Here is an 18763-nt window from a genome sequence, read left to right as displayed (position 1 = left end):
TACACTAGTGAACTTACTTTTGGGTTTTAGTGAGACCCAGTGGGTGGTATAACAGGCGAAGGGCCCACTTAAATAGCTCGTCAGGTTGTTTGCCTACATCAGTTCTAGTTTTATAAAAAATAGATTTTCATTCCAAAATATTAGATAACTTGTCAACCAATACCAAAGACCTTGTGCTTTATTTTATCGCCCCGCATGAAATAAAGTAGACCTGTTACATACCACTGCTCTAGCTAGGGTATCTATAATATCTAAAAAAAAACGAGGGCGCAGTTATAGAAGTTATTCACGTCACTGCTTGTACCAGATACTTTTTGGTAGAAGCAAGACATTCAGTACAAAACGCGATTCATTATTATGATTGAGTACTGGGGAAAATGTGGGAACAAATATTAAAGTCTTCTTGTATAACATGTTTTTTCAAATTTATATAATTAGATTGAATTAATTATTATCTTAAATGTCCTTATTGTTACATCAAATGTTTTTTTAAGAATTAATAGCAAACAATTTAATGTTGGCGTAAAATTTCACGTCACACCATAAAGTCTAGGTTCTACGAATCTGTACACATGTACAGTGAGTGAGCCAAAATATTCACGTATATGACCACTTACAGAATATTTTTAACGTGGTGACTATTGCAAATACTAATCCAAAAATAACTTGTTTGCTTTATATTCTTTGTTCTTAAGAGTAACAACTCAACAGGTGTAACAACTGCTCCAAATAATATTACTAAATTTAGATGGAAGTTATAGAGTCAGTTTCCTGACTAACTGGTATTATTAGCGATACAAGGAATGGCAGTGATACAATTCAACAAACAACAGTTGCCAACAGAATTTTGGCATCATTGAGAGAATAGTATGCATTCATATCTGGCCATCTGTGCAGGTGTACTATTAATTTATTTTTGAAGCTGAGTTCAGTATTCTCTAAATATTACATACACTCATACACATTATTTTGGTAAAATATATTATTATTAGTGGATTTATAATCAACAAAAACGTTAAAATTAAAAAAATACACGATACCATGATTTTTTAAAAGAGGTATCGCTCTACCTCCTTACAATTTTAAGGGGAAATGTGTAGTGAAGAGGCGTGATGTTAAATATAAAAGTATTATCAGAAGTCATATCATAACTATTATGTCTAATTACGGAGGGAATCACAATTTTAACTTTGTCATTCCACACACATTTCAGTCATATTTTTTACTTTTGCTCGATGATTGTTAGTAAGAATAAGTAACTAAAAAATTTATGCCCGAAAATTTTATTGATCAATGTAATTTGAATATTTTAACCGTAAGAAATATAAATTCTATTCAAATTCACCATTTATTATTATCTAACAAATTTAGCTCCTGGATGATCCCTTTTCAAGGTCCCACAGTAATTTAACATTCTTGCGTGCCTTTTGCACTAATAGTACTTTTCCATTTGTGAAATGGTCTGATAGAATCTCTCACCGGGCTAATCGTTCACAACTCTTAAATTCCTAGGAAAAAAATCCAAACGCGAGTCTGAAAAATAAATCTTGAATGGCATCTCTCTGATTTGAGAAGTGACGAAAATATCCAATTCCATCTTTTTGTATTTTATTATTTCAGGAAAATTTTCTTTTTTGTACAAAAATCTGCTCCAATTACGATACATCGCCTTAACAAAATGTTTCATTTGCAAACGTGGAAGATATTTGGACAGCTCCACAAGAGGTGAATATTTCACAGAAAACAGCAGAATTTAGTATAACCCAGCTCAAGTCCGAGTAATTGGGCAACAACTTGAAATCACAACTGATTTTAAAAGAATTTTCTCTGTATTTGATTTTGTCATATAATTTTCATTCTTTCATAGAGTCAGGATCATTAATCGTTATATTCAAACTATCTCAGCAATTACAACAATATTAAAGAAATAAATTGAATCTATTAAGAAAACTATTAATTTGACTACTGTTTATAAACACATGGTTGTTTACGTTAATCACCGTAGTACTGGTAGTACGAATCAAGACAATACAAGAATTTTTATACCAAGTGGTGGCATTTGCTTTTGTAATTTCGAATTTCTGTATTTTCATTATGTTCGATTTAAAAACAAAATGTAAAAAGCGCATACAAGAATCAGATAAAAAAAATAAAATAGGAATTGGAATGGCATAATATTAGAAAATGTCTATTGAAGTCTACTAAAAAAAGTATAAAAAAAGATAGTTATAGAATATTGTAATAAAATATGTCGACGATTGGTGAATGCAAAAGAAATGCTAGAATGAAATAAACAGGCAAAAATTACTCGGAATATAGAACAGAATACGAGGAAATAAAAAAATTCCAAAAAGTAATACGAACAGCTGAAAGACTGAAAGAAAGTGGATAAACATAGGCCATAATAGAAGACATAAATAAAAATACAAGAATAGTTTATGAAAAATAAATGAACAAAACAGAAGATACTAGAAAAAACCATATAAATAAATTTGGAAAGTATATTTAGGGAAGCTGCTGGTAAATAAAGTTGATTTGGAAAATGTAACAGAGAAAGGAGATAAAGAAGTGAACAAAGGAAATGTAATGAAGAAATCCAGATAAAACGAGTTAATAGCAATAATCAAAAGATCGGTCAATAGAAACATTTGGAAAGAAGCGATAATGCATGAAGAATAGAAAATTGGACAATATGGCGTAAAAAATAATATCAGCAATATTTAATTTCAAATGAATTAGCTGGGGAAGCTAAAAACATAATAGTTGTATTTACACAGTAAAAGTCAATAATTGATGCCATTTACACTACCAGGCAAATAGTGGAAACAACCTGTTATTAATACAAAATGAACATAAAAAAATTATTTATATACTTCCAACAATTATTTAATATAGTCACAAAAAGGAAAACTGATCACAGAACTGAAAGAGCAAGGGATAGAAACTATTTAAGAATAATTATTGCATTGGTTGTGAATCAGTGAAAGGTATCACAAGTAACGTGAACACAGAAGTCTTGCCACAAATTTTTAAAAATAGATGACGGAATCTCAAATTCTTTTTATTAGTCTTGTTACTTTAAACCTAGCTAACGTAACTGTACCAATGAAAAACTATTTATTAGCAAAAATTATCAAGGGTAACTAAGCTTAATATCTACAACACAATAAAACCTTGATAATATATTTATGTAGCAGAGGCAATTGAGAGGAACTAGAGAGAATTAAAAATAGTGGAAAGAAAAAGAGTAAGAACGAATTTAGAGCTAATAAAAATTTACCACGATTAATACAAGCAGTCTATAAACTAAAAGAGAAATGACATGCAGACTATTTAGGTCCATAGCCTTGTAAAAATTCTCTCCACTTCTTTCGGTCCTTTACTTTTTCTCTCCAGCTTTCTCTAAGGTCTTCTTCCACCGCTTTGGTCTACCTCTTTTTGTCTTCCATGCAACTCTTTTCATGAGCCTGTCTTCGTCCAAGTGACCTAGCCATTGTCTTTATAAACTCGCTGATTGGTGCCTCATTGGAAAGTGTTTAAATTTCATTATTTTATCTTCTCTCCCATCAAACTCTATCTGCTTGCCTTCGAAAATTCTTCTTAATATTTATATATATGCGCAGTGAGAACCAAGTGGTAGATATACCGAGATCTGGAGTGGCTGGAGGAATTAGGGGAAGTTTAGAATGATAGGAATTATTATATGGACAGAACAACTGACGACAGAGCTCTAATAAGAGCAAGATAAGAGAAACTATATATATGATAGATATCGGTCCACTAAAAAGAGGATTTCGAGAAGATTTATGCTGTGTAATCCCTCTGTACATATGTATATTATTTACAAAAAAACTGATTCCTTGAAAGTATTCTTTAATTCATATAAAATATAGTCCTAGTTTAGCTAGGAGAGTGGTACATGAGTTTGATATAATATAGAGGAAAGGGGCTGTAAATTTATATTATCTTTATCTGCGTACTAATTAGTTAAGAGCTCATTATTTTACAGTGCAAAAAAAATGCACAATCACTTGCCAATTGTAATCAAATCGATATAATCTTTTCCCGCATTTTCCAATAATTTGAGGGCATATTTACTGGAAAGTGCCTTCTGCTCTATAAACGACTTCTTATAATAATATTTAATGCCGGGCATGCTGCATACTGGTTTAATTTTAGACTTATATACTAATTATTACCTATTACTATTACCTATAATTTTATAACTCATTGATGGTTTATTCTGTACATTGAAATTTTATTGTATTTGTATCTTTATTTAGTTATTTTTACATTTGTTTCTTAGGTTTTTAGTTTTTACAAGCTTTTGTCTCTAGATTGTAACAATTTTGTGACAATAAAGCATTTCTATCACTCTCTTTGATTGAAAACCATGTAAAATTGAGCAAATGAACAGTATAAAATATATAAATAATATATCAAGATGAAACAAATATATAAGGTATATAGTTAGTCATAAGAATGACTACAAATTTCTATTTCAACAATTAAATTAATACAAATATTTTTGGAATAAAACACTTGATGTCAATGCGATTTGTTATTTCATACTTTTAATTATATGAGATCAAGTCCCAAAATACACTTAATTTTACCTACAAATATATTTTCTAATAACCGTTTGCCAAAAATTATTCAAGATCATAATTGTGAATTATTTCTACTACTGTTTACGAAAGGTTTTAAACAGGAGTACATTTGAAACAGATGCCTGAACATTCGACAACTATACTTGGGTCCATACAACAGTGTATTAATTTGGAACATATTTTCTAATTCGAGTAATAATTCTAATTAAGATTTAAGAACTTTAACCCAGATTCATGTCGATCAACAATCAGTTGATTCCGGATCTTAACCCAGAACCAGATCCACGTCCTGAATTTTCGATTTGATTTTCATTACTTTTTAGTGCTTTAAATTCATCTATAATTCTTATATAATATATAGATTCTATAGATTCTAGATGTTTAATAATTTTTTTTAATATAATATGAATATAATATAAATTTCCTTAATTTCTTATTTCTTAGACCTTTTGATATATTAATGCATCTAAATGTTTTAAAATTAGTTTTTTTATAGTTTTTGAAAGAAATAAAAATTTTGGCGTTTCGACTTTTTTTTAAGTCTTTATCAAAATATGATATTGACACTGACAATTTGCTTATTTATATCTATTTCATAAACATTTAAATGAATTTATATATATATATATATATATATATATATATATATATATATATATATATATATATATAAGCAATAAATAATTCAAATTAATCGTACGATTATGCTCGATTCTAAATTTCCCTGACTGCTTTTTATGCAGCTATATTTTCTTCGTTATCCTACAAATTCGCTGAAAACGCCCTATGTATATAAGAAAAAGTCAATATTAACTCGAACCTTGCAATACATTGCCCTATGTGTTTGCTTTTAATACTGTATGATAAAATAAACATTTAATGTTTGGTCTGCATATTATGGTAATAAATAAAAATAAAAGAGAAATCAATAAAAACATTTTAATATATTTTATGAAGGACCGGCTTAAGTTTTTACCCGATTTCTCTGTGAAGTCTGTGAAGTCCTTGTGGTGACCACTGCTGTTTAGTCCGAGTAAATATATAACAGCTCTCTGTAGTTTGACGATTCCCTCACCTTGAGTCGCACCCCAGAAAGAAAGGGCATATCGGAGATGCGACTCAATAAGGGCATAATAGACTGTTAAGTAGATGGATAAGTTCAGTTCTTTGAAAACTGATCGCAGCGCAAAACATGGGGAACTTAATCTCTTACATGATGCAGCAATATCTAACACCCATTTCAAGGAATTGTCCACAACAAGCCCTAAGAATTTTGGTGGTGTTATTGAGACAGAGAAGATTAGAATCGAACCGTTCCTCGTCCTTAACTATTAATTGAATTTCCTCTTCTAAATTAAAATGAAAAATAACTAATTGATATATCGTTTTAATATAGATAGATATTAAAAATGAAAGTACACACGCAGATTTCACCGTTTAGAAATTATTTCTTCACTTTAAACTATTTTTTTAATGTATCTCCATAAAAAATTGATGGAAATTAAATGGGCGACTTTAGTGGCAACGGGATGTCCCCAAAACTACTAATAAATTTGTGAGGAAAAGCTGCCCAAGCAAATTTATCAAAGCGCTAGCTTTGCATGGGGTCGCATCACCTGATGTTGAAACCATACATGGGATGAGAATGATGGATGAGTTCATAAGTTCGCTACACAGAACATCATAATCATACGACCTAGTTCTCACTATTGATAGTGGTCAAAAAAAAGTCCAATAATCCCAATCGGTATTCCAGTGGAGGGTTACTAATTGTTAAAGACCAGTAACGTCAGTTCTGCTTATTAACGTGGCCGTTTAAATGGAAATGAGCCTTATCGCTTAAAAAAATGGAATTAACAGCACGAAACGCTCCAGCACCGTTTCAACTCTTCGATGATTTGGATTTAATTTTTTTTTATTTTATGGATAATTGACCTTAGATTGAGCCTGCTTTTTTTCTTAATTAAAGTCATGCATTTTCACTGTTCCACCAGTTCTTACATATGGACTAGACTCTGACCGAGGAGTGTCCATAGCCGAACCAGTTGCCTCTGCACTTAGGAACGATTTAAAGTTACACTTGGTGCATCACTGAATCTTCTGATAACGAAGTGAGAGCAAAATTTTTGACGAGTAATCACGAAAGGATCGTCACACTTCAAAAACGCTGATGAAGCCACCTCACATTGTTTATTACTTTTGAAAATAATTGTACTTCAAAAACATAAATCTATCACCAAACCTTGTAAATCACTCAAAACACTTGTAAACAATCTACATTATCACCTTAATAGATTTTATTATTTCATGAGCACTTTTCATTACAAATAGTGCAAACATGATCTCACTAAAGCGGCTGTAATAGTATGAATTAAAACTTTCTGTCTCAATACATGAGTGTATGACACATACTAGTTGAGATAGGTGCAGCGTTAAGTAATTGCTGCTATAAAAATTTATTCACCTCGTATATGTAAATAGAAAAATCACCTGTAATATTAATTTATTGACTCATCATTTAAAAAGTTTGCATTTCACACAGAACGTCAATTAAACCGAACCTGTAGATTGAACGAAAAACAAGGGACATTAGAAACAAACAACTATGCGAAAAGTTTCATACCGTCTCAGCTTCGATATCTTCAACTCTTCTTTTCCATTGTAACTATTTTTTGCCTAATTTCGAAAGTCCCTCACTTTCGTTTCATGCTTTTCATACCATTTCTGCTACTATTATTAACTAATCATTTCTTCGTCTTCTTTTTGGTGACGGTGAATATTCTATTTTTTCCACTTTTTCTATTCTGTAACTAATTTTTTAAAAAGATACGGAGTCCAATTAACGGATTCCACCAGGAGAGCTGATGGGATATGTGGGACTCCCGTAGCCTATCCACTAAACCGCCATCTTATCTCTCTCCGTCCAACCAGGAACTATGGTGATATTACTTCTGCTTGGGGGATCTGTACGTGTATGTCTGTTCCATTGGTTCATTTTCTATTATATCATCATACCAGACAGCCGTCTATATTCTTTTGTTTAAGAATTCTTTCTGTGTGGATAGTAACCAATTGCCAACATTCTATCTTGTACAGAATCACCTGAACGATGCTATCAGTGTTGAGGCTAATAAAAGTCTTTTCTACTTCCTCTCTCGAACCCCTTCAGCGGTTACACATGAAGAACGTGTGTTCAACATCATTTGAGTCGTGTTCACAATACGTAATTTCTCCGTCCGTGTTGATGTTTTCCATTAAGCAGATCAAGGATGCTGTCCTCTCGCCCACCTCTGTAGCTATATATCCAATAAAATTCAAAGAAAGATTTTTTCCTTGTCTCTCTTTGTTTTTTTTTCGTTGATCACTAGGCCATATTCTCTTAACTTCTCTTTCAGTAACTTGATAATATTTTCAAGTTATTTCCTGGATCTTGCCAAGAATACTATATCGTTGGCATATACAAAACATTGATGTTTATTTCTAACAACAATACAACGATAAAATTATTATGTCGAATCGAATGTTCGATTTGTTATAGTTAATTTTTTACCATACCCACATAAAAGTAATCAAAACGCACCCAACAAGATGTATCTGGAAAGACGCATTCAAAATGTTTATTACTGTCCTATCTAAAAAGATAGTGTTAGAGGTGTATTTTTCCGAAAATAATAAGTTCGATATCCTTTTTATAATAAGAATCATCAAGCCCCTCAAAATAATCCTTAAATGCAAGATTACGTTTTCTTTTCTGGAAAATACTTGACCACCGAGTCATTTTTGCAAGTGTGGGAACAAAAAATTATCCATGGGATCCAAATCTGACGATTAAACATTAATTCATTAATTTTGGCCATTGCAATAATGGATGTGTGAGCTGGTACATTGTGTTGATGAAACAACACTTTCTTCTAAGCCAAATACGGCCGTTTTTGCTTGATTTCTTCGCTCAAACGTTACAATAAGTTAGCGTAATATTCGCCGTTGTAATCTTTCCTTTTTTCCAGATATACAATGAAAATTATCCCACGCGCGTCCCAAGAAAACCAACGCCTTGTCCTTGCTTGCAAATGGAACGGTTTTTGCCTCCTTTGATTGTTCTTTTGCTTCGGATGCGAAGTGATGGACCCACGTTTCATCCTTGGTTATGAAACGGCGGAAAACTTCGGCTTTATTTTGTGAAACATTGCCACACTCGATGGAAACAACTTCACGACGCTGTTTTTGTTCTATTGTGAACAAACACGACACCCATCTTGTGCACAGTTTTCCCATTTTCAAATAATATACAATGTACCACAATTTTTGAAATGCCTATGTCTGCTAGGTCGCGCATTTTGAGTCGACGACGACATTATCTTTACTTAATAGCGGATTTTTTAGCTAATTATTAGGAAATAATAGTTCCTATACAACCATTTTTCATTTACAATTCTTTACACGTAAGTTTACAATATACTCCTTCAACTTCATCATCATCTTTATTTGAAATTGGAAAAATATATGAATCAAAGTTAATTAAAAACTACATTCATTTAATTACAACGTAATAAAAAATGGGTGAGCATTATTAATTACAAAATAATAAGTGGAAATGAAAATAATTTTAATTAACACGACCTTTGATGCTGTAAAGATTTTGATATGAAAAATTCACTTTCGAGTAGAGCTGTTCACAAGGATGACTAAAGCCGTATTAATAGTGAATATACTTTGCATTACCAACCAAATTTGGAACTTTTCAAATCGGCAGAATTAATCAAAATTAATGCAAGGTCGGCGCAATTATCATTTCCCGTATTTGAAAGATGAAAAAATAGATTTAAGTTCCTTCAATCCTCTCGTCCACAACCCAGTGTTTCACGTATTAAATTTAAAAAGTTGTTGTATTATTTGTAATAATCACACTAGATCATGATTTTTCTAATATCAAATTATGAATAAATATTCTGGCAAAATCGTTTATATTAAAGAAGATGATACTAGTTACTTTGGTTGAAAATTACTGCTTTTAAAAAAGATCTCGCGAACCTGGGTAGACTCTTTTGTGAACCGAAGCTGGTCAATAGGCCATCTGATGACCATCGTTGATTTAAATCTTTATTAAAGACCAATTGTATCAAAAGTTACGCCAAAAAAATGACTTTCTTTTTTATTTTTAATGGAGTTTTGAAATTTTTCACCTAATTTGAATAGAAATGGGAAACTTGATTAAATTATTTCAATAAATCCGGCTCTGTCCTAATATACGATCGATATATTTCTAAAAGAATAGAATCGACATATTATATTTTAAGGATTGAATACGCATTTTCGGAATGAGTTGATGTATTCCTTTTTTCTATAAAGTCAATGAACTTTATCTGAAAATACTAAAGATAATAGATAATTCCAACCAGCTGCACACAAATATATATTCAACTAATTTGGATAAAAAACAAAATATTTCAAATTATAAAGATAATATCAGTGAATTTCTAAAAAGTTATTTTAATTATGAATTTGAAATTCAAATAATTAACAGTTAAAACTACATTAATATTAGTCATTGTTTTGTATGTTTAATTCCATATATTTTCAAGAGACATTCCTGCGTTGTAACTCGATATTATGATTAATATACAAAAGGTGTCTATCAATACCATGTCTGTTGAAAAATAAATTCAAGATTAAGAAAATAGATTTTTTTCACAAATCGATAACACTTTTGCAAAGAAAGTAGAATTAAAAGTTGTGTCTCATAAAATTGTCTATAAAAAGTGTTCGAATCGCTGTTTCAGACACAACATGATAAAAAAGTATATTCTATATATTGTATTAACGTCTATTACCTAAGTGTTCAAACATCGAAAAGATATGTTGTAAACACTCAGATTGAATATTTAGGGATGCATATTAGCAAAAAACGAACTTTTTTATGCTTTCCAACATTTTATTTTATATTTTCTAATAGAATTATAAACCCAAATACATCTAGATCACAAGAATTCTCCTGATTAATTTAGGTTCATTTCATGTAAACCTGATATAGTAACATTAATTCCTTTAGTCGGGATGTTGACGTGTAATTTAAAACGCCTACATTTAGATTTTCCGCTTGTTTATTTTTCTTAAACGCGTAAAAACACAATTTAGGACGATCAGCAGCACAAAGCAGATGTTAGTATAACAAATGTGATGAAGAAAATATCGGATGGCTTTGAAGAAAAATGATTAAGGAATACAATGCGTTCAAAAATAATCTCATTAATATATACAACGTTTCTATACAAGCTGGAATCATTTGGAAAACATTGGTTCTTAGATAAAATAAACAAATCAGAATCAAAAACGAATGTTATGGTGATTAAATCCTCTAAGCTGCTCAAACTTCTTAGTATTTCACATTATTTTCTAAATTTTTATGTGTCTTTTCAAAAATATCAGATTTATCCAATTAAGATACGAAGGTGATCCGATTAGTTCTAAGCAGAAAAGCGAAAATTTTGGAAAGAGGCGATTTTGTTTTCAATAGTTTTCGTTGAGTTCACCCGGGAAGGTATACTACTTTGTTTTGCCGCCATTTTGGTATACATTAGTGTTGACAGTTCATATTTGGCAGTCTTGAAGTAGAGACGTGGCAAATTTATTATGGAAAAATATTCGGTTACACAACGTGTTTTAATAGTTAAAACATTTTATCAAAATTAATCATCGATTACTATGACGATGAGAAAGTTACGTGATATTTTATTTATCGTATAGTGAATGATTTCGAAAAAAGAGGGACAGTAGCTGATAGGCCCAAGCATGGACCACAACGTACTGCAAGATCGGCTGAAAACATCAGTGTTGCTCAAGAAAGTGTTCAAAACAATCCATCAACCTCAATCCGACACCGTGCTCAGCAGCTTGGTCTTCAAAGAACAACTTTGACCACAATTTTGCATAAGGATTTGCATCTGTTTCCATTTAAGATTCAGTTAACACAAGAGCTTCTTCCAGAAGACCATTTACGTCGCCGTACATATACCAAAAGGATGTTACAGCTCCCCCTTGACAACCCTGAATAAACAGAATAGTCCGTTCTGGGCAATGGAAAACCCTCAAATTATTCATCAGTCATTTCTGCATCCATTAAAAGTGATTAAAAGTCTGGTGTGCAATTTGGTCAGGAGGAATCATTGGACCTTACTTCTTTGAAATTTAAACGGCGTAACGCTAACTGTTAATGAGGAGCGATATCGTGATATGATTGGAAAGTTTTTAACGCCACGAGTGCATGCTTTACTGCGAGACCTCTTTCCCCAATCAAGAAATGATGATGGTGATTGGACTCTACGGTTGCCTGATTTGGCTACTCCGGACTTCTTTTTGTGGGGATATCTGAAAAGTAAAGTTTATGCAAACAAAACAGAATGCTGGAGTAACTAAAGCAACATATTCGTGATGAAATTAATGAAATAACGCGTGAAATGTGTGAGAATGTAATGAAAAATGTGCTCAAAAGAATTCGCATTTGTGAGGCTAGCAGAGGCAGATATTTATCTGATATTAAATTCCATACATAACTGCCGAAATTAAATAAAACGTTTATCAATATAAGATCCTTTCCCTTTCATTTAATCAAAAATTATAAACAAACAAAGTAGTATACCTCCTCGGCGGACACCCTATACTTGTCTCTTACTTCTATACCTCATATAAACAGTAGCTTCTGTCGATGTTTGGGAAGTAGGACGCCGAGGCGGCGATGACCTCATCATTCAAATCAAATTTCTATACGCGAATGAATTTTTCAAGTTTGAAAACAAGAAGAAGTCACACGGACAAATCTGGAGAATACGGTGAATGAGGTGAATAAGAGTTCTTAGCCCAATTTTGCCGTGGCTTATGTTGGTAAAAGAGTACTTTTTTATTCACCAAATGGAGCCTTTTGATTAAATTAGGCCTCGAATCAAATAATTCGTCGTAGTACTTGCATTTCTCCAGGAGTCGATGTAGATCAGAACTTGTGAATTCCAAAAAACCGTAACTTAAACAAGCGTAAGATTCGACAGGTGACGTGCATTTTAACCAGACAAAATCATCTAAGACGTCATCTTCTTACTATAGGTATCACAGACGACTCTGAATGCAGCCAGTGCGTGGAGTAGAATGAAACTGCAGACCACGTCATCGATGAATGCCCAAGACTTACTCAAGACTCCGAATGAAGAAAATATTAAATATTGAGATAGGAGGGAACTTCATGAAGTTCTTTGATAATGTAGTTAGACTAACGAAGACTTTCCATAGAAAGAAGAATATATAAGTCCAAAACCATGATCAAAAATCGGGAATCATGACGGATATACTACATGAAATCACAATCAGTTTATGATATCATGTTTGTCGAACATTATATACATTATCAACAATGGGGAATCAAGAATTTGATTTGAAAAGTTTAAGCATCAATCATGACAAAAGTTAAAAAAGTTCAATAATGATGTTATCATGTAATGATTTATTGTTTTGAATACTAAAATTGAAATTTCAATTCATGCAATAACACACAATAGAAAACCAGATAATGTTAGCATTGATTCATCCGACCAAGTTGGAATCATGACGACTTTTTGTCTACTTAAAAAAATATCTATTAGTCATGCAGATAATACAGATAAGAAAACATTGTTTAGAAAACAAACTGTTTGAAATTATGTTGTTTCTATGTAGATATAGTGTTGAACGATTGCAGTTATTATAGGAAGTTTTATGTCTATTTATTGGTGAGTAGTTTTATATAATTTAATTTTCATCACAAAAATAATTTCGCATACTAATGACCAAAAATATATGAGGTTAATTATAAAGTAATCATTTTAATTAATCATTCTTCACACAACTACCACGAGTACGGTGGTACTAAAATATTATTCCTCTATTTCGGTGAACAATATGTTGATAAATACTGTTATATGGTGGTTTAGTTTGCTAATACTATATAAAACGGTTCGTATATCAATTCAGGCTCTTAGGAATCTTAACCATACGAGGAAATAAACTGTATGAGTGAGCAAATTAAAGTCAATTTTGTACTAAATTCTGCTGAGGACATTTGGTTATGTTATATGCTATTTCTTGAATCAGTGGAATCAATTTCATATATTTAATAAAAGTCTAAACATTTTAAACGAAGTTCGTAACTTCAAGGTTGGTATTGCGAATTATTCATATCAGATTCTGATGAAAGAAGTTGTAAGATTGCCTTAATTATCTTGAAATATTTCATCGACACTAAAGATGATGGCAATTGGTTTTAGCTGTACAGCTCTGGATTTGCAACATATTTTTGGATGAAATTTTGATTGTATTTCCGAAAAGATTTTTGCCTAAACCTGTCCTTAATTGGAGAAGATTCTAGCCGACATAGCTGGGTTCAAACTTCAGGACCCTTCAAAGTTATAACAATTTTAAACAATATCACCGAAAATATAGATTTTAGAGAAAAAAACACTAAAAAAAAGTTCGTAAACTTATTATTTCAGCTGTTACGATCCAAAATATCTTGGCAGGAGTCAAATTGACTATTTAACTCACTACCGCTTGCTTAAACACGTGGAGGAGGTTAGGATAGGTTAGGTTAGGTTGATCAATTTGACACCTACTGAGATATCTTGTGTCAAGACAGCCAAAAGAATAGCTCTCCATAAAAAACGAATATAACGTTTTAACAATGCATGTTTTTATTGTTTATTTTATCCATATAATCAACATTTTCGAAGATATTTAGTAAAATTCCTTTTAATTGGGACCAGGGACTAGGGAACAATGACGTTCTTTGGGTGAATATCCCTTCAGGAATTATCTTCTCTAATCAAAGATAAGTTTTGGAACCAATTTCAGCACAATCGAGGGGTACATATTTTGAGAACTTTTTTCTAAATTTCTACATCAACAAATAGTTGAATGGCTTAAGAATCGAAGACTTTAATACTTACAAAATATATAATCGATGTACGGGGTTTTCACTTACTTAGTTTTACATTTGATGTAACAGCAACAATGAGACATAAGCATACGCCCTCTATTTTCAAGAGGTGTTGGTTGCACTCATTTTAATTATAGTTTTTTCTTCAAAGATGGTGTAGATATTGAACAAAATCATGTCCAATATTTTTTTTGTACTCCTTTTAAATACCTTCCTAATGATTTGCTATAAATGATACATTCCTTATCTAAAAATAAGGGTTTCAAGAGAGAGGCTTTGATAAAAGACAGATGACTCTACCGTAAAACTGTGTCCTCCTTAGGCCTATAGCCAAATACATAGATATATTTTGTTATAACAATCCTCAAGAAACTTTCTTTGTCTTCGATAGTATTTTCCAAGTATTTCTATTTTTTAATATTTCTATAGTGAGAAACAATGCTCCATTCGTCCTCATTATAAAATTGAACATATTAATCATTTACTTTAGTCTTTGCAGCATCTGATTACCGAATTCTAAGAGTTTCTGCTTTTGGTATTTTGTAGGTGCTGGTAGTTTGTATGGTTCTGGTTCTTTTCCAATAACCTTCAAATATTACAACCAGTTATTTCAAGTTCACGTAATCTTTCTTTTAAATCATTATTTGGATTTTCTAAATCAATTTGTATCAAGTTGATTGGGTCTAGTCAAATGAAATAACTTACTATTCAATTATAATACCATCATCTTCAAAATAAATATTGTTGAATTTTATTCCATACACGACACGCTCCTTTGTCTTGAAATTTTTAGTGATCCTCACACGGTTGTGAACACTGTATTTTCATTTAGAGTTGGATATATTCTCTCCTTACTCTCCTCTTTGTTTTCATTATCCTCACATGAAGTGAAAATATTTCAAATCTTCTAATATAATAACATCGTTGGTAAATAATTTCATTCAAATGATAAACGAGTGTCTCATAATCACCAATGCAAAATGTTGATTTTTGACAATGTACCAGATGTGGACAACATTTTGGCTACGTGATTTATATTTGTAGTATTCACCACGGTTCGAATCTGTCGAAATTTCACAGAAATCTGATAGATAAATTAGTTTTAATATTCATACAAAATAAGTTTCGTTCTTAGGTAAATGAGGAAAAAATAATTTCAAGGGTTAATTAGACATTTAGACAATTAGATAATTAAATGTATTTGACATGATTAATTCTGAAGGGACCTGATTGAATACTTTTTTGGTATTGAACATGATGGAATTTTTTACCAGATCATAGGTGGGTATTATTAAGTGAATGTTTCTTCATGTAGGGTAACTATGAATGGGTCTCTCAGTTGAGTTGTGAAAGTTTTTGCGAACCAAACAAAATGATTCTAAAATTTTGTATTTTTAAAAATAGAAATCGCAATGCGTTCTACTACTTAAACCATAAATGTAACGAATAGCTCTTTTTGTAATTTGAGGATAGATTCGAAGAGGTGCAAACTACAATACCTCCAGAAAGAAAAACCATAGCTAAGATGAGATTCGAACAACGTGAGGTAAGTTAAGTAAGTAAGAACAAGCAGAGGATAATTTTTTAGCCAATGTATCTACATATATAAAGAGTGATTTTTTGCTGGTATCTTTTTGGCAACACAGTTTTTAACAGATCACGCGTGAATCGTGTCTTGAGTCATTGTCAAACTTGTTCAGTTTGGTCTATAATTTAATCATGAATCGACTTATGAACGAAAAAAACGCTTGCAAATTATTGAATTTTACTATCAAAGTTCGTGCTCGGTTGAGAGAGTGCATCGCGCACTTCTTCCAATTTATGGGCAGTTTGGTCGGCCTACTGAGGGCACTATTCGGAAGCTTGTAACTAAATTTCCAACCCAGTTTACACTATTGGACATTAAACCATTAACAGGTAGACGTACACTGAGGACCGGCTGTATCCGCCGGTGTTACTGATGACCGTGAAATGTCGATTCGCCGCCGTTCGCAGCAATTGGGCCTCTGTTACTCCACAAAGACGAAAATGTTGCGAAAGAATTTGGGTGAAAACCTTATATGATACGGCTGGTGCAACAATTGAAGCCACACGATCTTCTACAACGTCTAACATTTGATGAATAGGCGCTGGCAAAGTTGGAGGGAGATCCACTTTTTTATCGAAAAATTATTTTCAGCGACGAAGCTCATTTATCATTGAATGGATACGTCAACAAGCAAAACTGCTGTATCTGGAGTGAAGACCAGCCAGAAGCATCGCAAGAGCTACCAATACATCCCGAAAAAGTCACTGTTTGGTGTGGATTATGGGCCGGTAGCATTATCGGGCCGTACTTCTTCTAAAGCGACAATGGCCGCAACGTTACTGTGAATGGCGACCGCTACCGTGTGATGATTGACGATTTTTTTGTCCAAAATGGAAGAATTGGACACACCTGACATGTGGTTTCAACAAACGGAGCCACATGCCACACAGCACGCGAAACATTTCTTGTGGGGCCATGTTAATTCTAATGTCTACAGGGATAAACCAGCAACGATTAACGCACTAGAAGCTAATATTGAAGCATTTATTAGTGAAATACCTACCGATATGTTGGAGAGTCTGCCAAAATTGGACCTTGCGCATGGACTATCTAAAGCAGAGCCGCGGCCAACATTTGCATGAAATCATCTTCAAATATTAAATTATATTGATCGTTCTATAGATTTCATAAATTTTTCCAATTTTTTTTTTCAAAATCAAATCTTACACCTCTTAAAAATCACTTGTTATATACCATTGAAGAGCATCCTCAATATGTAGACCAAGAAACTTGATCGAATTTGAAGATCGTATTAAGTCATTATTGAGTTTTAGATGTAAAACTTCAGCGTTAGATCAGGACTGAACAGTGTAATGTTTTTCTTATTTATTTATACGATTTCTATCGGTGGGGTCACTTCATTTTTTGAACACTTACACTAGACTTGACAAACTGATACTATAATTAATTATACACTAATACTTAACTAACCTATATAATTTATTTAAATTCACCGGTTGGTTTTCCATTTCGTTCTGTTCACTATGACTTTTTATTATAATCTCACTAACTCCATTAAATAAACTCGTTTTTATATCCAAAAAGATTTTCTCAAAAACTCTAGATAGTAAAAAAACAAAACCAATAAATAAAAATACTTCGCAGAAATTAGTTTTGAAAAATGATATAAACAACTCGCTGTTTATAAAAGAAGGCATTTCAAAGACGCCGACAAATATCAAACGATTCGGCGTACTCGCTACATTTTAGAGTTCCATTATAACCGGACAGCATCGGGCTTCAACGGCCATGTCGTGGACGAGCCTGTAACAATAAAAATGAGATCTTTGCCCACGGCAGAATGTAAAACTTGTATATCTGGACCACTTTCCAGGTTTCACTGTTGGTTACAATAGTTTCATGACAAACGATTTCAGACAAATGAATAAGTGATAGCAGAGATGAATGTATATTCTGTGAACTTAGAAACATTGTTTTGTATTAGCTATATAATTACGGTGCAGAAGGGCGTTTAAATTGTAGTGAAAAAGCTGTATAAAGCAAGTGGAAATGTGCTATACGGAAATCTTTTTATCGAAATCATTAGTTTATATGACAACAAAAAACACTGCCTCTTTTTATGAACAAAACAATCACATGATAATTTCCACCAATTGTCACGTCAAATGAAACAACCGATGAAACAAAGAGTAATCAAACGATATTAAACTATCCATAACAAGTTTTATCAAAAACAAAGTACTGGTGACCTAGAAAATGTATAACTAGTTGCTATATTATCAGTAAACGAGTCATCACTCATGAGAATGTTCATTATTTTAATGCAATCGGAAGTAGATACGTGTTGAGTTTTGTTTTACTAAGCAATGTTCAGGTAATTCTCACGAATTTCAGTTGGAAATGAAAAGTAGTACAACAAATTACTTCAAGTTTAAACAATCGTTTATGGCTAAAGTACCTTACAATTAAACAACGACAATTAGTTTATCGAATATTAGTAGTAGGATTACCACAAATAAAAAGCTATTTCAATTTTAACTCGATTGTCTATGTACAAAATGGTCTTCATGGGGAAGCTTGTTTCTTGTAAAAATGCATAGTGTCTAATATGATTCATAGTTTTCACAAATTATCTGATAGAAAGTTGAA

Source organism: Diorhabda sublineata, chromosome 4 (assembly GCF_026230105.1).
Source record: "Diorhabda sublineata isolate icDioSubl1.1 chromosome 4, icDioSubl1.1, whole genome shotgun sequence".
NCBI classification, from domain to species: Eukaryota; Metazoa; Arthropoda; class Insecta; order Coleoptera; family Chrysomelidae; genus Diorhabda; species Diorhabda sublineata.
The sequence above is the reverse complement of the archived record's forward strand: the minus strand, read 5'-3'. Positions refer to the sequence as shown.